This window comes from Lates calcarifer, linkage group LG23, assembly GCF_001640805.2.
Source record: "Lates calcarifer isolate ASB-BC8 linkage group LG23, TLL_Latcal_v3, whole genome shotgun sequence".
Taxonomy (NCBI): domain Eukaryota; kingdom Metazoa; phylum Chordata; class Actinopteri; family Centropomidae; genus Lates; species Lates calcarifer.
Window position 1 is genome coordinate 11,909,542 of NC_066855.1, and position 19,158 is coordinate 11,928,699.

Below are 19,158 nucleotides of genomic sequence, written 5' to 3' on the forward strand. Positions count from 1 at the left end.
AGCATCACCATGAGCACAACCTTGTGGAGGGAAATGAGTTACTCCTGAACAATTGGGCATGAGCTAATCTTAGGTACGTATGATGTAGAGACTTGGGGAAAAATTTGAGAAAACACAATTTGCTGTCCAGATTTGAAGTTGTTATCCAACATTTTGAGAAATTTGCTTTCTAGTTGAGAAAATCAACACCACTCTCATAACTGTCTGTTAAATATGAAGTAACAGTAGTTAGCCTAGCTTAGCACAAAGACTGGAAACAGGGGGGAACAGCTAGCCTGGCTCTGTCCAACAGTAATAAAATCCACCTACAAGCCCCTAATCCATATGAAAACAGAAAAGTAAAAATGACAAATTGCCATTATACAAGGGAGTGTAAGCTTCATATTTAACAAGCAGATATTCCACCTAACTCATACGGCGTATATTTTCCAAGATCTGAAACTATAAATTTAACAATAAATCCTAAACGCTTAGGGGACCATATAAAATTTCCTAAATAGCCAGATCTGGCCCCTGAGCCAGTAGTTTGAGACCCTCTGGCGCAGATTGTATATAATATTAAAAACTGCAAACTGAATAAATTATACAATTTCATTATTGGTTGATGTTGGAGAGGACTATCCTTTGAATGGATCTGTTTACACTAATGGTAAAATAAAAAAAATAACACAGCATTATGTATAAAATAAAATAAAAAATGATTAAAAAAAAATAATAAAACAAGATACAAAAATAGTTAAGTAAAATGAATCCAGGAGGTGATGAAATCACTTGTCTTCTATGTCACTGAGGCGCTCAAAGTGTCCTTCATTATTAATGTCCTCGGAGCAGGACTTGAAGCAGCTTTGCTTCTCTTATCAATCATTCATTTGCTTTCCATTGAACACACTCCGATCCTCCAGTGTCAAATCAGACATGAAGTGGCTAAAGAAGCACCAATCTGAAAGTCTCTCCTTAATTAAACGAGGCTAACATGAGCCTCAAAACACCTGCTTTCAAAGAGATCAACAATGCCACGCTAATGTATCAATGCCAAACAATTCGTGACCTGTCAATCATTTCCTACACGACACTCAAGTCTCATAAATTAACAACAGGATGCCAGAACCTATTTGTGCTGACTTCTGTGCGTGTCCTTGTGTTTTGAGAACTCTTCAACAGTGAAAACCTGAGATTGAATCAGGCTGAAATAATGTTGACGCTACTTTTTCAGTAAAATACATAGAGGGGGAAAAAAAACGAAGCAAATGCAGCTGCCTTCTCACCTTCCCACCTTGCACTCTGTCTGAACGGGATCCCATTTCGCACGACTACAGCAGGCGCTTGGTTAACAGCAAACATAATCAAACTTTGTGGTCTGTCTCTCTGTGGAGTGGAATTGAAAGCATATCGTGTGGAGTTCTTCGGTGGCAATCTCCAATTACCTTCTGCGTGCAAGTGTTCACTGCGCTGGAACTTTTCCATTTCATCATTACACTAAAGCTGCCCCCATCGAAAGCCAACCAGCAGCAGCAGCGGCAGCGGCAGCAGAGGCACCACCACCACCACCACCTGCAGCAGCAGCAGCACAGCAGACCGTGTCATCCATGCACCGCGGGGGGATCCTTCCAAGCTGCAGTGAATTCCTCGTTTTGTCTTGGAAAAGATTCATGTCGATACAAACCACAGGTGCACAGAGTCTTTCTTTTTCTTTTTTTTAAAGCACCACAGTGAAAAGGGGGCAGGGCAACACTCATCTCCCCCCTCGGCTATGTTTGTCACAATTACTCGGTAGGTCAACTTTCCCCCCAGTCTTATTAAGAGGTAAAACATAGAGGCCAGAAAACTCCTCTTTTTTCCTGACCCCCACAGGAAATGTTTCAGCTTGCAGAAAGCCACTGATGCAATCGTTCTCCGGCCCTCACGATGGATTTGGGAAACTAGAATGAGGGATTATTTGATGCTACTTCCATTCAAGAGGCCAATTCAGTCCGACCAATCAATACTAATCAACGGGGAGATGACAGGAGATGAAATTCCCGCTGCTGCAGCCAAAGTCTCATGTATCAGGACTTAGAGCCTGCGCTCAGGCTTTCCTCTGCTCCTCCTCTCGCAAATTCAAAGCTTGAGAGCAACTGAATATACAAGTATTCTACCTGATGAATTTAGCCAACACACGGACAGATACAGGAGGTGGGGACCAAAAAGAGCTACACAGAGAGTGAATATTTGATTTACATCCATCAGGTGGACAGAAGCATGACTCTAAATAAGTGTTAATGTTGCTCTGGGTCTGCTAGATGTGTAAACAGGTTGTTGGCTGACATGGTTGCCATAACATCTTGTTAATATGTCAGTGTTTTATTTATAGCCTGCTGCTCTGCCTCCCAAGTAGCCAAAAGTTTATCAAAGCAGGCTTAAGCAGTGGTGTTAGAAAGTAAAAGATGTCTTCTTAAATACTAATAACACACTGTACTGACTGAGTAAAAATATATATAGGAATTTAAGTACTTAATTCTTCAAAAGTAAAAGTACTTCATTTCAGAAAAAAAGGGCCACTGTGACGTTACTACCTTCATTATTTATTACTTTAACTATTTTGTAAAGAACTGCAACTAATGGGTATTTTCATTATAAATTGATCTGCTGAAGTTTGGCATTTTTGCATGAAAAATGACTTGTTTTGACTAATTTTTAAAATAGTTTCTCAAGCAATGCTTTAACTTCTCGCCTAAGTTCAAACAAAGCAACGTTTTTAACAAGCTCTTCTCACTGTTTTGCATGTGAAAGCTGAATTTGCAAAGTAGCTGTCACAAAAATGTAGCAAAGAAAAAATGAACTCCCTATGTCTATGACAAAAATAATACTCCAGTAAAGTACCTTAAATTTGTATTTAAGCACAGTATTTCAGTATATATATTGGCTTACACTGCACCACTGGACTTAAGTTTTGAATGCAGGACTTAGAGGCCTTGTAATGGAGTATTTCAACATTGCGGTACCACGTCTTTTACTTAAAGGATCTGAATTCTTATTCCACCACCTGGCAAAATCCCACCACACTACCCTGCAAATTATTAATCTACAGCATTAACCATGTTGACAGTGTCAAGCTCTGGAAAAGCACAGCCTGTAGAGGGTGCCTTTCATCTCAAGCGAGCAACAACAAAGAGCATGAGCTTTTCATGTTAACACAGGAAACATATATTTAATGAGACAACCACTGCAATCTCCGCTGCCATGCTAAGTGAGTCCCACACTGCAACTTGGCGGCGCTGCCAAACAACAGTCACAGCAGTCTAGACGAGGCCCGAGCTGCGACGGGGGCCTCCCGAAAAGCTCCTTGTAATGCACAAGGAATTTGGTGCGGTTTCCTCGGAGCAGAGGGGGAAATGCATGAGTTGCCAGCGAAGAGGGAGCGAGATCCCTGCAGAGGTCAGAGCGCATCCCCCAGAGGTGTCAGGGGGAGTAAATGGGCATGACTGCAGAACATGGGGGTTGTACCCCGCTCTCCCTCCTTCCTCACTCCTTCTTCTCGTCTTCGCAGGAGTGCCTTTGCAGAGCGTCCCAGAGCGCCTCAGAGCACAGCACCCCTCCCCGCGCCACGCAAATTGGAACAGGAAACAACTGTCAGCTCCAGGCTTATTTGAAAACAGACGTGGACCTGACGTGGAAGTGGGATCTCTGGGAGGACGCAGGGATGGAGGGAGCCGGATGTCGAAGGATCAACCTCGCTTGATGACTGTAAAGGCTGTGGCTGTGGTTCTCCGCACGGCTGGCTGAAGGCTGACACTAGTATCAAGGCCCATGAATATTCAGTGACCAAGTAAATGAGGCAGATAGCACTTGACATGTTTAACATCCACCTTTGGCACCTTCCCTCTACAAAGCCAACAAGGTGAAGCAGCAGAACAAATATGTTGGCTGTTTGTGGGCGGCAACAGTCCCTGCTGATGAATTGGATGGTTTCTGAACAAAGAGAATGAGTTTCAGTGGGCAAGCTACATCAAAAATAAGCTGGACTTGGAAAAACAATCTGATTTCCTCTGTGGGATTGCTAAACCGCTGTTTTGTTTTTTTTTTTGGAGACTGGCATTAAAATAAAAATTGTAGTATTATGCCTTGCAATATGCTGACATTTACATTCTTAGAAAAACATGTTTCCCTCAACTATAATCCCTGCTGGTATCAAAATGTTTGCTCTCTAAATATTTACCAACCCTGAGTCACATCTAAAGCTGAACACAGGCACCTTGAGACTTCCTTTTTTTCCCCCCCAAGTGTTGTGTCCCAAAGGAAATGCTGTGAAAGCACTACAGACTATCTTGCGAGTGAGTAAACTCTCTGAGCACACAACACATTCCTCCCAACACCTCAAACAGCTCTACGAAAGGAAAAAAAATAGCTGCCACCAACAAATTGTGCTGCTTAAAATCAGCGTCACTCCAACGTGAGAGACAAGCTATTTGGTTTTGCATTTGCAGTTTTTACACCAGAAAAAAAAAAAGAAAAGCAGAGTAGGAAATGGATTACTGTGATAGGCAAGAAAATGTAAATATTGACACTCTGATAGTCCTCTACAGCAGACCTCTCCTGTTAGAGCCATTTAACATCTGCTCAGTAATATTCCAGGAGAAGGGATTAAAGGAATATTCCACTGAAAATCTATCTGTCAAGTATTACATGCTCAAGGTAAGGTAACCTCATGGAGATTATGATGACTTTTTCAGAGCCACCCTTTAAGATGATAGACTGGACAACACAGCAATGGGTCAGTTCAGGCAGAGCATCAATGCTGTGCTTGCATTAGCTGATCGGCATCAGCTGCTTCATTCATGCTTCAAAATCAGCAGTTCATTCACAGCTGGTTGGCTGCCAGCTGACTAGTAATGTCCAATCACATTCATGCAGAGGTGGAGCAGGGTCATTATAACCTGACAGTTCTCACGAGGGCTGCAACTAACAGTTATCATAATGAGATAAATCAGTCAAATTGTTTTGTTAAACCAACCCTCCAAAAACCAAAGATCCCACAAGACTAAGAAAAGTAGTAAATCCTTTCTGATGAAGCACTTAAACAAGGTTAGTCAATCAACAACCATTTATTCACTATTTTTGTGACATTGCATAGACAAAACATCTAATCAATAATCAGCATATTAATCAGTGAGGCGAGGAATTGTTAGCTGCAGCCCTACTAACATTCAGCGGAACTGTCTTGTGGTGACATAAGCGCATTGTGTCGTTGTTGTGGCAGTCAATTTAGTGAAATATTTTCTTTACATTATTGTGACACTGATTTCAGCCCTGTTGTAGTAGGCAGTAGTATTTCATACTCACATAAGAAAGATTTTTGGTGGAGTATTCCTTTACTTGAGTTGTTCGGCAGTTTGTGTATTATTACATAAATGCACACATGCAAACGCATATCTCATGAACGTGAAAGGGCCATGCGTAGAGCACCGCCCAGCTGTGTCTCTGCTAACCTCAACAAGCACCCAGCTTGGAAATGAACTGAGAGGTTGTGTGCCACTGAACACCGCACACACACACGCACTCTAACCCACCCGCCACCGTCACCCCACCCGCTGCTCAGTGCACCCTGCCTCCTGATAAGCTGGTTTGCCAGGCTTGCCAGCGCCGCTGATGGCTCCGTTTGCACAACCGCTCCATTGTTGCCGTGCAGAGTGGACAACTGCACTTTGGACCTTTCAGTGGGGAAAGCCTTTTATTGTGTTTCCCCTTAAGGGCATCCACTGTGGTTTATCTACAACCTGCCAACCACACACACTTTAAACACTGCATTAAGGATATCTAAGGTTAGAAAACATAAACAGTAGCCGCTGAGTATCCTGCGCTGCAGCTATTAAGTACTGTACGGTCAGCTTGCCTGGCTGATTTTTCTGCAGCTTAAAAAGACTCATAAAAAGGCAGCTGAATTATCTGTGTTGCTGGAACCTGATCCACTGCTGGCTGACCTTTCCCACAAAGCAATATTAAATGTAATAGTTGGGCTGAGTAAAGTGATTGCAATTTATGAGTCCATTTAACTTGATTCAATATTGGATGACAAATGATTACCTCTGTGAAGTAAGGCTTACATACACGAAAATAACCCCGCTATGCACAAATACAGAGCTTTTATCAAACTTAACAATCAGCTCAGTGTCTGTCTGCTGTGAGTCTGGCTCAGCGGAGGGCTGAACAGAATTTTAAAAATGCATGACAAGACTAGAGGAAGAAGAAGAAGAAGAGGTTGCATATTAAATATCAACAGATATTCTCTTTTTTTAGGCTCAAACTCCATTGAGCTAAAATTGGTGTATACTGAATAGATGTTGCCTCTGAATCTGGTCAGCTGGCCAAAATGGATTAAGTGAATCAAATCCCTTTTCCTGAGTACATTGAGGAAGTGTCAAAATGAAACATTTTCAGTTTAGCCCCTTAAGGTCCAAGATTTCCCCATCCTGCTGTAGAGCAAGCTGCTTACCCTGCAAAAAAAACAAAACAAAACAAAACAAAACAAAACAAAACAAAAAAAAAAACAGGCCAAAACACATTGCTAAACATGGCCGGGGCATTAAATTAGCCAGACACAATCCACATATTTGATTCACTAGCCAGAAAAGGAGTTACATGACTTTCAGTCATCCAGCTCAGACTATAAAGAAACAATGTAGCCTACTTTGCACACTCCTCACTTCTCTCTTTTTCAGCCACATCCTCTTGGATTTTATGACTCTGGTTAAAATGCAACCATTAAATATTCATGTGCAAGGGCTTTCACCCGTGAAGCAGCCCCCCCCCCTTTCCTCCCTCTCTCTTTCTCTGAGCTTTGGAGAAAGTGAGAAACTTTTTGATTTTAACTGACAGGAGCTAAATATTAAAAAAGAAGCTTTGGGAGTTCAGCAAAGTGTAGACTACTCCTCTCCAATATCCCACACGGCTGATAGGAGCCCCCCCCCCCCCTCCTCCTCAGCTTTCATCCTCATTGTTCTAAAAATTTGAGACTGTGGTGAGACTCTTGTCGAGTAAATTAACATGACAATACAAACTGCGGAGATTAATGAAAACAAATAACTCAGTAGCTGAAAAACGACATTATGAAAATTGATAGTTGACAATCACTCCAAAGAGAATAGTGTGTTTTTCTTCTTAAGTCATCAGCAAACATCACAGCACGTGCAACATAAACTATATCTGGGAAAAATATTGCTCATTAATTTTTCACTTGTTGTCTTGGCTGTTTATTATGCAAAACATTTCCTATCAGCAGCAAAAGTAATGACACAAATAATTCATACTTTCCCTTTTAGAACTCCTGGCATGCTAAAATCCATAATATATAGCAAGTTAGAGCGCGTATGAAAGATTAAGGATGAAATTATGTCTCCAGGTATAGACAGTAGCATAAATAAGGCTGAAATGTGATTTTGCTGCAGCGAACATTAGGGAAATTTTGGAGGCTTTATTTGGGTAGGTGTGATTCGCATACAAATCGAGGGATGCAACATTCAGCAGCTTCTCCAAACAAGTGGATTTTGTAGACAAATGAAGCAACTGCTCCGACATGTGAGGCTTTGCGTCCCCCACCACGGTTCTTTGTGCTCGAGGTGGCAGTGACTCGTCTGCCATAAGTTGATTTTAACAGCCCAAAAAAAAAAAAAAAAAAACATACTGGGGTGGGGGAGTGGGAGTAAAATGACGCCTGACTACAGAGTTGTTGTCTGAGAGCAGTGGAAGTGCGAGTGGCATGAAAAGTTCATTCATTCTGAACTAATCTTTTTAGTGATTTGGGAGTAACAATTGGTGCCACTCACTAATGAATGAGGGACTCAACTAATCATTAGGATATTTATGGATAATATCATGTCAGCTGAGCACTGCTACAAGCAAGTGTAGAGTCAATCAGTATCTAGGTTTGGACAGCAAGTGTATGAGAAGCGATCGATTACTCTTTCATCTGTCACCAGAAGTCTATCCTGCTTCAGTGCAGAGCAGCTGATTGAGATGAATCAAAGACATTTTTCTTTTTTTTTCTGCTGCACCAGTATGAAAGAAGCCACTTGCCAGAAACAGAGTCAAACTTTCCATCGCTGCTCATCGCCGTCTTTGATCCCAGACAAATAAGAAAACAAAAAAGTGGAGGACGGCTTGTGAAACATGAAGGCTTTCAGAGGCATTCTTCCACTCTTGGAAGGCTGCCCGCTCTTTTGAAAGGGGGTTTCTCTTCAAAAGCAAACGCCGGTGACATTACCCGCTCTCCTCCCAATTAAAATTTATTGAAAACATCCAGGAAACACTGTACGGCTAATATCATCACAACTGGCTTGTCAAAAACAAATAAATACAGCGATCATGGAGACCAAAAAAAAAAAAAAAAAGGAATCCTTCCCTGGCTGTTTTGAGTTCATAACCGGCATTTAATCTGCTGTAATGATTTACAATATGACAACTCGGGCAAAATTTACTGTGACAGATTGAATGGGACCCAACATAAATATAATTACAGTTCACATGATCTTCTCCACCTCCCTCCTCCAAAGGAAGTGGCTGTCGATGCCACACAAAGAGGATGCAGGATACGCTGCCTCCAGCATAATTTGCTTTTTCAATTTGCTCCTCAAGATCGGCTGATGCCAAAAAATAAAAATAAAGACAACCACAACAAAGCAACATGGATTTATCAGCGCTTGAAGCAGCAAGGTCTCTGTAGCAGGTACTGTGTGTTTCTGGGTTAAGGCGGTGGAGAACTGTGGCACTAAAACCAGGACGTGCCATTTGACCTCAAACATGGAAGGTCAAGCAAAACCATGGGGCAACAGTGTGTGGTGATAGTTAAAGATAACAGCCACAGCTAATGATTAGAGGATGGATGTTTTTACATAGGAAAATTAATCAGCAAATAATCACTTTAACGTTTAAGTACTGTTGCAAAAAATATGCCAAAAAAGATCAAAATCACTGCTTCCAACTTCTCAGGTGTGAATATTTGCTGATTTTCTTAAGCCTATGTAACAACAAATTAAAATATCATTCATGTTACTGCACTGGCTGTAAATAGAACAAAAACAAAGTGTGAATATGACAGCTGTTAACAAAGGTGTGCAGCTGCAAGACTTCTCTGTCCCAAGCAAAGTTGTAAACTCAGAGAAGTGGCAACACATAGGGGTAATTCTCCTCAAGAAACACACTGTGCCCCCCCCCCCCCACCCCACCAGCCAAGCCAGCCTAGATTAGGTTTCACATTCCTACCTCACAAATAACACACACACACACACACACACACAAGAGAGGAGACAGAGAGGTGGAATGAGACACAGACATTTTTTGTTAAGACATCTCTGACCTCAGACTATTTCATCTCTGGCGATGTTTACACTATGAGTCAAGCACAAGGATATCTTCTCTCTTGTTCTTCGTCCAACTTGTGGAGGATCTGCCCCTGTCCTTGACACTACTCCCCCACCCCACACACACACACTCCATCACCCCTCATGCTAATGTAACACACATTAGTGAAACCAGCCGCGCACTGCATACGTCCATGGTGACACGAAGGATGCTGGGCCCTCGGGTGAGCCATCTCGCTCTCCTTCTCTCTTCTTCTCCTTCTCTCTTCCTCTCCCTCTCCCTCTCCCTCTCTCTCTCCCTCCACATGCCAGGCGCATCACGGGCGCAGCCTCACACCACAGTGTCTGTGACTCAAACATGCCCTCCTTTTGGAGCAGATGGTCAAAAATAGCGTCCGCCGTCAACATTTTTGTAAGCTGTGGAACCCGTTGGGCCACACACCGTTTGCCAAGAAGGAGCAGGGGTGCAATATACAGTGTGTGTGTGTGTGTGTGTGTGTGTGAGAGAGAGAGAGAGAGAGAGAGAGAGAGTAAAAATAATCTGGTCAGTTACAGCCTTTCTCTGTTTGATACTGACAAAGTGAGAACACCCTGTTGTTTGAAAAGAGCTTATGCAATCTGCACCTATAAATAGGAGTGTGAAGTGTGTCTGCATACACGTCTCTCCGCTTGTTTACATCCAGACAACACTACCCAATCACTTAGCATCATCACCGGCCATGGCTGTTATGAAATCTGTGATTACTATAAGCGTGTGAAACAATTTGTCGTCTCGGTGGCGGTTAACGGTTCACTTCCTGAAGCCCGCCGCCCCAAGGAGGACGAGACAGCCCAGCCAGCGACCGGATGGGGGTAACATAAGGAAACAGACAGGATGTGTTTACAGAGGAGTTATTTAAAGTCACCGCTGGGACAGCAGCACACGTGGCTACAAGCCATATTTTTGGGCACCTACATGCTGTGCGGATACACAAACGCGCATTTCATGTCCTGAAATCTCAGGTCATTCAGAAACACAGTCACCAAGTTATTAATCCTTTCAGCACTTGGCTGTTTTTGCTCAGACTTCACTTTATTTCCAGGCTTATTGCACTGCTGCTATATTCCTTTCCTGGGGATGTCATACATTATTATGTTCAGAAAAAGTTAGGCTACTCAGAAATGCCCTTATTTGACAGGTCAGCTGCATAATACATGTTCCAAGGCTCTTTTTCTGAGAATAATGGACACAAAATTTGATGGAATTTGGGTTTTCCACAGGTACTCAACACACAGAAAATGTCTGCGGTGCGATTTTTGACCCCAAAATGTATCAAATGGATAGTAAGGGTTAATGCGTTCCACCCAGTCCAGAGCTGAGACTTCTCTCGTGGTCTTCTTTCACTGCCCACAGCTGTCACGTCAGTGTATCAGCTCTGGTCTATGATGCATGCCTTGCACCTGGGTAACCGAGCACGCACACACACAGGCCACGGTGTTAGAATGAGGGTACAGTGTAAGTTGACACACAGGCGGTAGGTGTGGTGTCACCGCTTGTCTGCGAGTTCATCATCAGTTGCGATAGTTTTGGGGGGAGAAAAAGTGATATCTGATCCAAAGGAGACAGAATCACGTTAGATTAACCACACCACTTAAGCCGCACTTATTTGAACTTCAGAGATGCTCACATACTTTTCTCTGTTTTATATAATTGTAAATGAAATATTTTTTGGTTTTGGACTCTTGGTTAAACAAAACAACAACATGAAGGTATAACCCTGAGCTCTGAAAACTTGTGATGGCCATTTCCCCCCTACTTTTGTGACATTTTTTAAACAATAATATCAGCAGATGATCAAAAAATTGATGATAAATTATGAAAGTAGTCAGTTGCTGTAGTCATGTAATCCTCATTCAGCATTCTTGCGTTTCCCAAACTGGTGTGTCCTGCAGTTTCCTCAGGAATGAATCACTGCTGCGGTTTAGAGGAGGGTTTGTATTACACAGGGACCTTCTTCTCTGTTATTTCTCTACCTAGGCACAGTTCTGAGAAGCTATTTTCTTCATCAGCTGTTTACTCATAGCGATGCCAGCGATAACTACTGCTTGACATTTGAGATTTCTGTATTTGTTTGTTTGTCTGTCTGCACTCGCTGCTCTTAAGTGGCCATAAAAAGAAGTATTTCCATGCACTAATCAGTCTCCATGTCAGCCGGAGCCTGGGAGAAATCCCAGAGCCCAAGGTGACATCTTCGAACAGCTTGCTTTTTTTTTCACTCAACCATCAGAGATTCAAAGCTATTCAGTTATCAATAATATGAAACAGAGAAATCCAAAACATTCTCACATTTAAGAGGCTGAAACAAGCAAGAATCAGAACCAGAAGGTGATCAAACTACACACAAAGAGTCCAGATGAAGCAGATTTTTGAGTGTTTAAACTGTCATCATAACTACTAACATACCAGCCCAAGTTTCAAAAAAAAAAAAAAAAAAAAAAAAAAAAAAAAAGGGATGCACTGAATGAAAAGCTATTTTAAAAATGAGTACCAATGCTTAGGGGTCAAAGCCTGTAAAAGTAAATGCCCCGGCAAGCCCTCTTCACTTTGGGTCATCAAGTGACGAGGGGTCAGGCTTTGTCACAGTAACTGTGCTAAAGAAAAAACAGGTGAAACGCAAAAACAATATTTAAATAGAAGCCTCTTGCATTGTGCTGACATATGGCAACAGGCGACTGAAAAACGGCGCAACATGTCGGGGATTTCATCTGCACGGGTTTTACGATCTCAATAGTGGGGGGAAAAGGGTCTGACATTTGTGTTTGGGGTGGAGTGGAGGTGGGCGAGGGAGGGTGAGGTGGGGAATGGGGTGGGTGGGGGTGTTGCTGAGGAAAGAGATTACCCTCAGAACTTTTCTTTGAGAGCAAGAGAGAATGGGGGAAGGACGCTCCCTGTGTATTAGTAAATCCCAGTTAATTTTCCCTGTCAGAGAACAATGAGATATGGAACACACCCCCCCCCCCCCCAACACACACACACACACACACCCTAAACCCCCACCCTCAGGCTCTGTTGAATGTAATTCCACCACTTGCTCAGAATCACCTTCATTACTCATCAGAGGTGTGGATCTCTCTTGGAAAAAAGAGAGAGAGAGAGAGAACACACACCAGACACTGTGATACTTCAGCACAGCCCCTCAGGAGTCTTTTCAGTGCCCATTTTTTATTTTTTTTCCCCGATAGTGAGATTACACCTCTTGAGAGATTTTCAAATTTTCGAGAGCAGCTGCTAGCTTCTCAGTCTACACTGAAATTTAAGAGGGAAAATATGTCTGCTATGCAACACTATCGCACGCTGCAAGATTTGACAACCCTTCAGGGTTCCCGCATCGGACCTTGTTTAATTTATAGAAGCCGAGACTTTGGAGAAGCCGGATGTTATTCATGATTCAGAGCCTTTCATTTACACTTAATGCTGTGGTGCTGCGCTGTGACATCATCTGCGTATGTTTTTCACAGCATGTCACATTCAACATGCATGAGCCTGCGACCGCTGGGGGCCTCAAAAGCTCCAATTATAGCCATCATGGGTTAAGACTCGCAGATTGGATCTAGGTTTTTTTTTTTTCTTCTCATAACTATCATGTCGCCTGTTCAACTCTCAAACCCTGGTGACGACAACATACACGTAAACAAAAGCATTAGTCGGCTTTAACTGCATTTTAATTTCAGATTTAGTTTCCATGACAGCCAAATTTGAGCACTAACAAATCATGCACAAACAGTAGTTGACTCTAGGACTACAAATAACTTGTTATTTACAGTATCAGGGAATCGTGTAGCCTATTACATGTTAGAGAACTGTGAAAAATGGCCATCACCAGATCCGAGAACCTGAGAAAAGAACCTAAAAGCAAAGGATGTTCAACTGACAGCGAAATAAAACACAGAAAAACAGCAAATCCTCACATTATTTCTTCATAAATAACAATCACTGATTAATTTCCTGTTGATTGATTAAACGCTTCACAGCACTAGAAGGTTAAGAGATCTGACATTGAGCTCCCATGCCATAACCCCGAACGCTAACATCAAATTCTGCTACAGCTGCAATGATCAGTCGATTAATTGATTAGTCGTTCCACGGGAAGTCAATCAGACGACTGTTTTGAGAGTCAATAAATTGTTTTAATTCCTCTTAAATGTAAAGATTTTATGTTTTTCTTTGTCATATGTGATAGTTGGGTTTTGGATTCTTGGTAATAGACATTTTCCACTATTTCTGGACATTTTATTACCAAAAAATTAACTGACTAATCACGAAAATAATCAGCAATGAAAATAACCTATTAGTTGCAGCCCTAAATCCTACACATAAATGATATTTTTAAGTAAAGAGGGAATTTTCCTGGTGTGCCAAGCAGGCATGGGAACAATCCAAAAATACAGTATTTAGAACTATTAATCACAAGATGTGTATTTTCTGTTCCGGCTAACTTCCCCTCCAGCATGGCTGCAGCTGTAACAGGAGGCTGGCCTATTGTTCAGACTAACAAGGGGCGCAGAGGTCACTTGCATTTTCACAAGAGCTTTGCCAGAGGGGCTGGGGAAGCAACCGGCGCACCAGCCTGTTTAGTGTGGATCTACACTAAAGCTTTTTCTATAAAGTCACATCATTCCCAGTCTATTATAAAGGGGGATAGATTAGATTAAGTGAGATTATGCAGAGAGGGGCTCCCTAAAAAGAGCAAAAATAACACACTCTGTACTTAGCAGGCGAGTCAACAGTGGGATTAAGCCAAAAGGACACGTTCAAATCCAATGCTAATATGCACAATGGTCATCCTTCCACACACTCAACTCTTAAGTGGTCTCTGTTATTGCTTCAGATTTCAAATCAACACATTTCGCAAGCAGCAGCAGAAACAAAAAAAAATCTGCCTTCTATTACCATGTTCTGCTCGTAAAACTGAGATTAATCCGCAGTTTGACAAATCTCAAACCTCAAAATAAGGGCGATTTTTCTTCCCTCCATCAAACTGTCATTTCGGTCTTCCCTCCTGTCAAGCCCTCACTACGCGCACAGTTTGTACAATAACAACTCCCATCACCAGTGCAACCGAAAAAATGCACAGAGTGGTTGCACACTCTAACATGATTAAATGATGTGTGGTCTGGCGTCACTCCCAGCACCTCTCCCATCCCTCACTCGGCTCTGTATCTCCCCGCTGCAAGAACGCAAACACACAAAGATTCCCTTTCCCTGAGCTGTGTTTTGAAAATAGAAGCTTCATATTAACAGTCAACAGTCAAGCTGACAGGTAGAGTCTGACCATTCTCTCTGTCACAACCTCCCTCCCCTCCACTTGCTTGGAAATCTGTGCAGTACACGTTACTGCATCTCCAGTGTCACCCAGGCGAAGCGTCACAAATCGTCAGAAACACACACATGAGGAATGCAGAAGAACACACATATGCTTATTTTGTGATTTGGAGTGGTGGAAGGAGTATTTGGATCCTTTACTGAAATCAAACTAGGAATACCACAGTGTAAAAATACATTACAGAAAATATAACAGCAGCAAAATGCACTTAAGTATAAGAAGGATTACTGATACAAGCAGAATTTTAATGTTCTAGCCGGCGTGAGTGGAGGTAATTTGCACTTCCTTATACTGTTTACTGTAGTTTAATCCAGTGATTGTCAACCTGAGGGGGTTAGGAGATGAATAGCTAGAGAAAACTGCTTTTCCCCTGCAGTTACGTTCATTTATTCTGATTAACTGTCTTGTGAAATCCTGGATTGTCATACTCAAATGAATCAGTCCTTGGCGGACCTCCTGAATAACATTTTAAGGGGTGAGAAGCCGGTAATAATCACTGCAAAGTTCTTGCACTCCAGGAAGTCTTGCAGACAGGTACGCTGGGTCACAAACTCCTGACTGCGAAAGAATCAACAAAAACAAAAAAAAAAAATGCACAGTGCCAATTAAACAAACTCACTTTATCAGTCTTTGGTCAAATTTGACCTTGGTCAAGTCAAATTTTCTTTGAAACGTCAAAGAAAGTGAGAACAAGCGACTGACGTTACTTTCCGGTTCTTTCCACAGGGGCTCACAAGTCAAAAAGATCCAAAACAATGCAACATATTCTATGAAATTATCAGTTCTGCGTGTTAAATCTCTGCAATGTAACTTGTGGCTAAAGCTGTCAAAAATGTAGGTGAGTTAAAAAGCACAATATTTACACACATTTATACAGCGAGACTTTTACTAAAAGAGCTTGAGAATATGTACTTAGTTTCTTCCCACACACTCTCTCTGTCAGAGCTTTGGCAGTATCAGCAAAGCCCTTTACAATGTTATAATTGCTGACAGGTAACACAATAATAAGGTTATTAAATATGAAGTGCTGTTTGACACCAAAGTAAACCTCAAGATTAAGCTGCTGCAACTGCCCAGTGACACACTTTCCACAAAATGCGAGCGCACCAGTTGCCCTGCGTTCTCCTTACTCATTGAAAATAGCCATACCAGCGGGGGTGATTCATCCCAGGAGTTTATTCTGTCAGGCAAAGACAACACAAAAAGGACCTTGAGCGAAAACCTACACAAACCTCCCACAGGCTCTGACCGCGGAGGAAGAGCAGTCGGTCGTTTGCTCTGCTCGCCTTTTTCCTGTTAGCGAGCTTAAGAGGGCTCTCTCGGTAACACGCTCGCCACAAACTGGAATTCCCAAGCCAAATCAATAACATTATGACATTATACACCATCTAACAGCCCTGTTTACCAGCTACTTAAGCACACATTGTGGGTAAAAGGAAGCTCAAGCTGCAAACCTTTTGGGAATGGGTTTAGTTTAGCTGCTATAATGCAGACTGGACTGTCATGTCTCACAAAGCAGTGTATATCTCTTAACTGTTTGGGTGTAAAATGACACTGCACGTTATTATCTGTCTCTAGACAAAAGGAGCATCAGATGCAGCACAAGCTACAGACAATGTTTCAGTAGGTGAGTGTGACCACGCCGGGCTCTCCCTCTGTCTCCTCTCAGGCTGGCCGGCAGTGTTGCTGGAGGTAATGAGGCCTCTTGTGTGTCCTCTCTGATCTGAGAGTTGAATAATTTCCCATGTGGCACAGCCATTTCCAGCTTCCGCCTTTTACTCTCACCTCGTCGGGGTGGGTGGAAAGGCGAGAGCGAAAACTCCCCACCCTGCGCTGAAAAACGTGTTGCCATTGTCACATTGTGACACACACACACACACACACACACACACACACAGACAGACAGACAGACAGACCCCTGGCTGGCTGCAGTCCAGACAAGAAGAAGATTTCACTCAGTGTTTACATCTGAAAGATGTGTGCAATTTGGTTTGTTTTCAGTATTTATTTTAAGGTTTTGTTAACTACTCTGAGTCAGAAGCAGCTGAATGTCCTTTTACAGTTTTATTCTGCCTCAGTATGTGCTGATGCTTTTCACTGGTCAGTAGGAAACTCAGAGTTAATAAATGGTCTACTTCAGCGCCCAGACACACGTGCTGGGTTGCCGAGCTCTGTTTCAATGTGGCTTTTGTTTGACGGCTGGTGTTTCAACATCCTCAACTTGAATAGAAGAAGGTCAGCCTGGTAGGGTCTGCCCCATGGTTATTCAGGAGCCGAACCTGGGGGCCTCTCAGAGATGGGGTGACCGGGACGGAGAGAGGGACGGAGGGAGGGAGGGGACGGGACAAGGAAACCTCCTCCTCTGTCTGACACCACCCTAAATCTGTGAAGCCACTGGAAGTTTGAAGTTTCCCTCCATACAAACACACACACACACACACACACACACACACACACACACACAGAGCTCAATCAGCTTTTAATCGCACATGCCATCAAGTGCTTGTGATGCACGTGGATTGGAAGGCAGACCGTGCGGAGATTTGAGGAAATCCAAAAGACCAGGTGCGGAAAGATGGCAGCCTCCTGCTTTCACCGAATCTCCCATCCCGCGTCCAGACTGTATCCAAAAGTTTTGAAAAAGCAGCTGAGTCGAGAACCCCGTCAGCTCAGGCGGCGGCGGTGGCTACTAAACCAAAACAGACCCGCGGATTACATGACAGAAGAGTAAACAAGCAACGGAGCCTGCTCAACAGAGCTGTTACCACCCCTAGAAAGTTTTACATGAGCTTGGTCCCAAAACAGTCTAATGCTGCTGCATGGAGACAATGCTGCAGCGGCTATAAAGCAGACACACTTTTCAGCAACATAACAATAACAGGAAGACGCTCTCCTGGATATGTCACCAGAGGAAGACAAGGAACATCTGCACGTGTGTTTGTTTGCCTGCTTGATGCTCCCAAACACAGAAATAAAGTGAATGTAGTGTATATATGTATGGGAGAAACACATTCCTTCCCTCTCTCTCTTCTTGACAATGGTTAGGAAGCAGATCAGGGAGCAGAGTCTAGCTTACTTTTTCCACTTGGCCCATGCTTTTTTGCTTCCTGGACAGATGTACAGCAAGAAAAGGAGCCCGGTTCTATATTAGAGGCCCCTTCAGTCCCAACTGGTTCCATATTCAGACAGCAGGAATTTGGGGAGTCAACTTGTTAAACCCTCACCAAGCATTTATGACCCATAGCAGCGAGATAACTCCAGGCTGTGTGGCTTAAATACACAAACACACACACACACACACGCACACATCTATATATAAATATAATGCTATACACATGTCCTGCTGTTAATAAAGTTCAGAGATGAACGTTTGACATGGCATTAAAGGAATAATCCGCGCGCTGCAGTGGCCGCTGTCTTGCCTTGTCCACAGTCATTCTGCAGCTTGCACGTATGACCAGCACTAAATCCACATTAGACAAACCATGTGCACATCAGAAGCCCAAAGGTAATAAATTTAAAAAAAAAAAGAGCATGAACCTACCTCTAGACCTTACGCACACGCAAGCACACACACACACAGGCAAACACACGCGCCGCGGCATGATTCATTCTGCAAGCAAAACGCATACAGGCTGCTACAATGTAGCCTCCAAGCCCCAACGCTTTTTAGAGATCAACGCGGCATCTGTTACTAACGAAATGCACAACCTGCTTAACAGACCGCCGGTTCAATCCCGACGGCACCAGAGCAGCGTGGTAGTAAATACATTTTTTTTTAAAAAGAACAAGAAGCTGCTGTTTGTTATTACATGCTCCGACGTGCTCCTCAGTGCCAGTTCAAGTGGTCACTCTATTGTTGAGAAACAATCTGAGCCAAAGTGGAAACAAAACCTTCCCGAGACAAGAGCCTCGTAGAGCGACACCGGGAGGGAGGGAGAGGGGGGGGGGGGCAAGCAACGTTAAGTTTGCAGCTACTCACCGGGTTATTTAGCGAAGAAAGTCCACGTTAATTTTCGGCTCTTGTTTTTAAATATCTTCCCCCCTCACGGCCACTGAGAATGGGCTCAACGTCAGTGGGTGAGTAACTGAATAGACTCGGAGAGAGCGCAGTAAGTTGAAGTGTCAAATTACATTGGCTATTCTATTACCAAAGGGACCCATGCTCGGTGGCTGCTGACAAAATGTGTCGCGGATTTCACGCGGAGGACGAAGCCCGTCAGGGAGAGAGAGTGAGAGAGAGAGAGAGAGAGAGAGAGAGAGAGAGAGAGAGGAGCGGAGCCGGACTGTCGCTCACGCAGCTCGTGCAGCCATCTGGTACACTGGATCTGCTGGAGCGACCCGCGCGCTCGCTGTGGTACCGACCGGGTCTACAGCGCTGTGCAGTCATAATGCTGATCTTATGGGGGCTTTAAAGTGGGTATATCTACGCATTACTGACAAATAGCTCTAAACATTAATAT

At 43.2% G+C, this 19,158-nt stretch overlaps 1 protein-coding gene across 1 annotated transcript in view; it reads right to left on the minus strand.

The window, feature by feature from the left end:
• The window catches only part of LOC108899030 (zinc finger MIZ domain-containing protein 1), a 109,611-nt gene extending 90,687 nt beyond the window's left edge, over positions 1-18,924 (minus strand). Inside the window, exon 1 of the mRNA XM_018699251.2 lies at positions 18,678-18,924. The gene's annotated coding sequence lies outside the window, so the exon portion shown is untranslated. The remainder of the gene's footprint in view (positions 1-18,677) is intronic.
• Between the last annotated feature and the right edge of the window lie 234 nt (positions 18,925-19,158).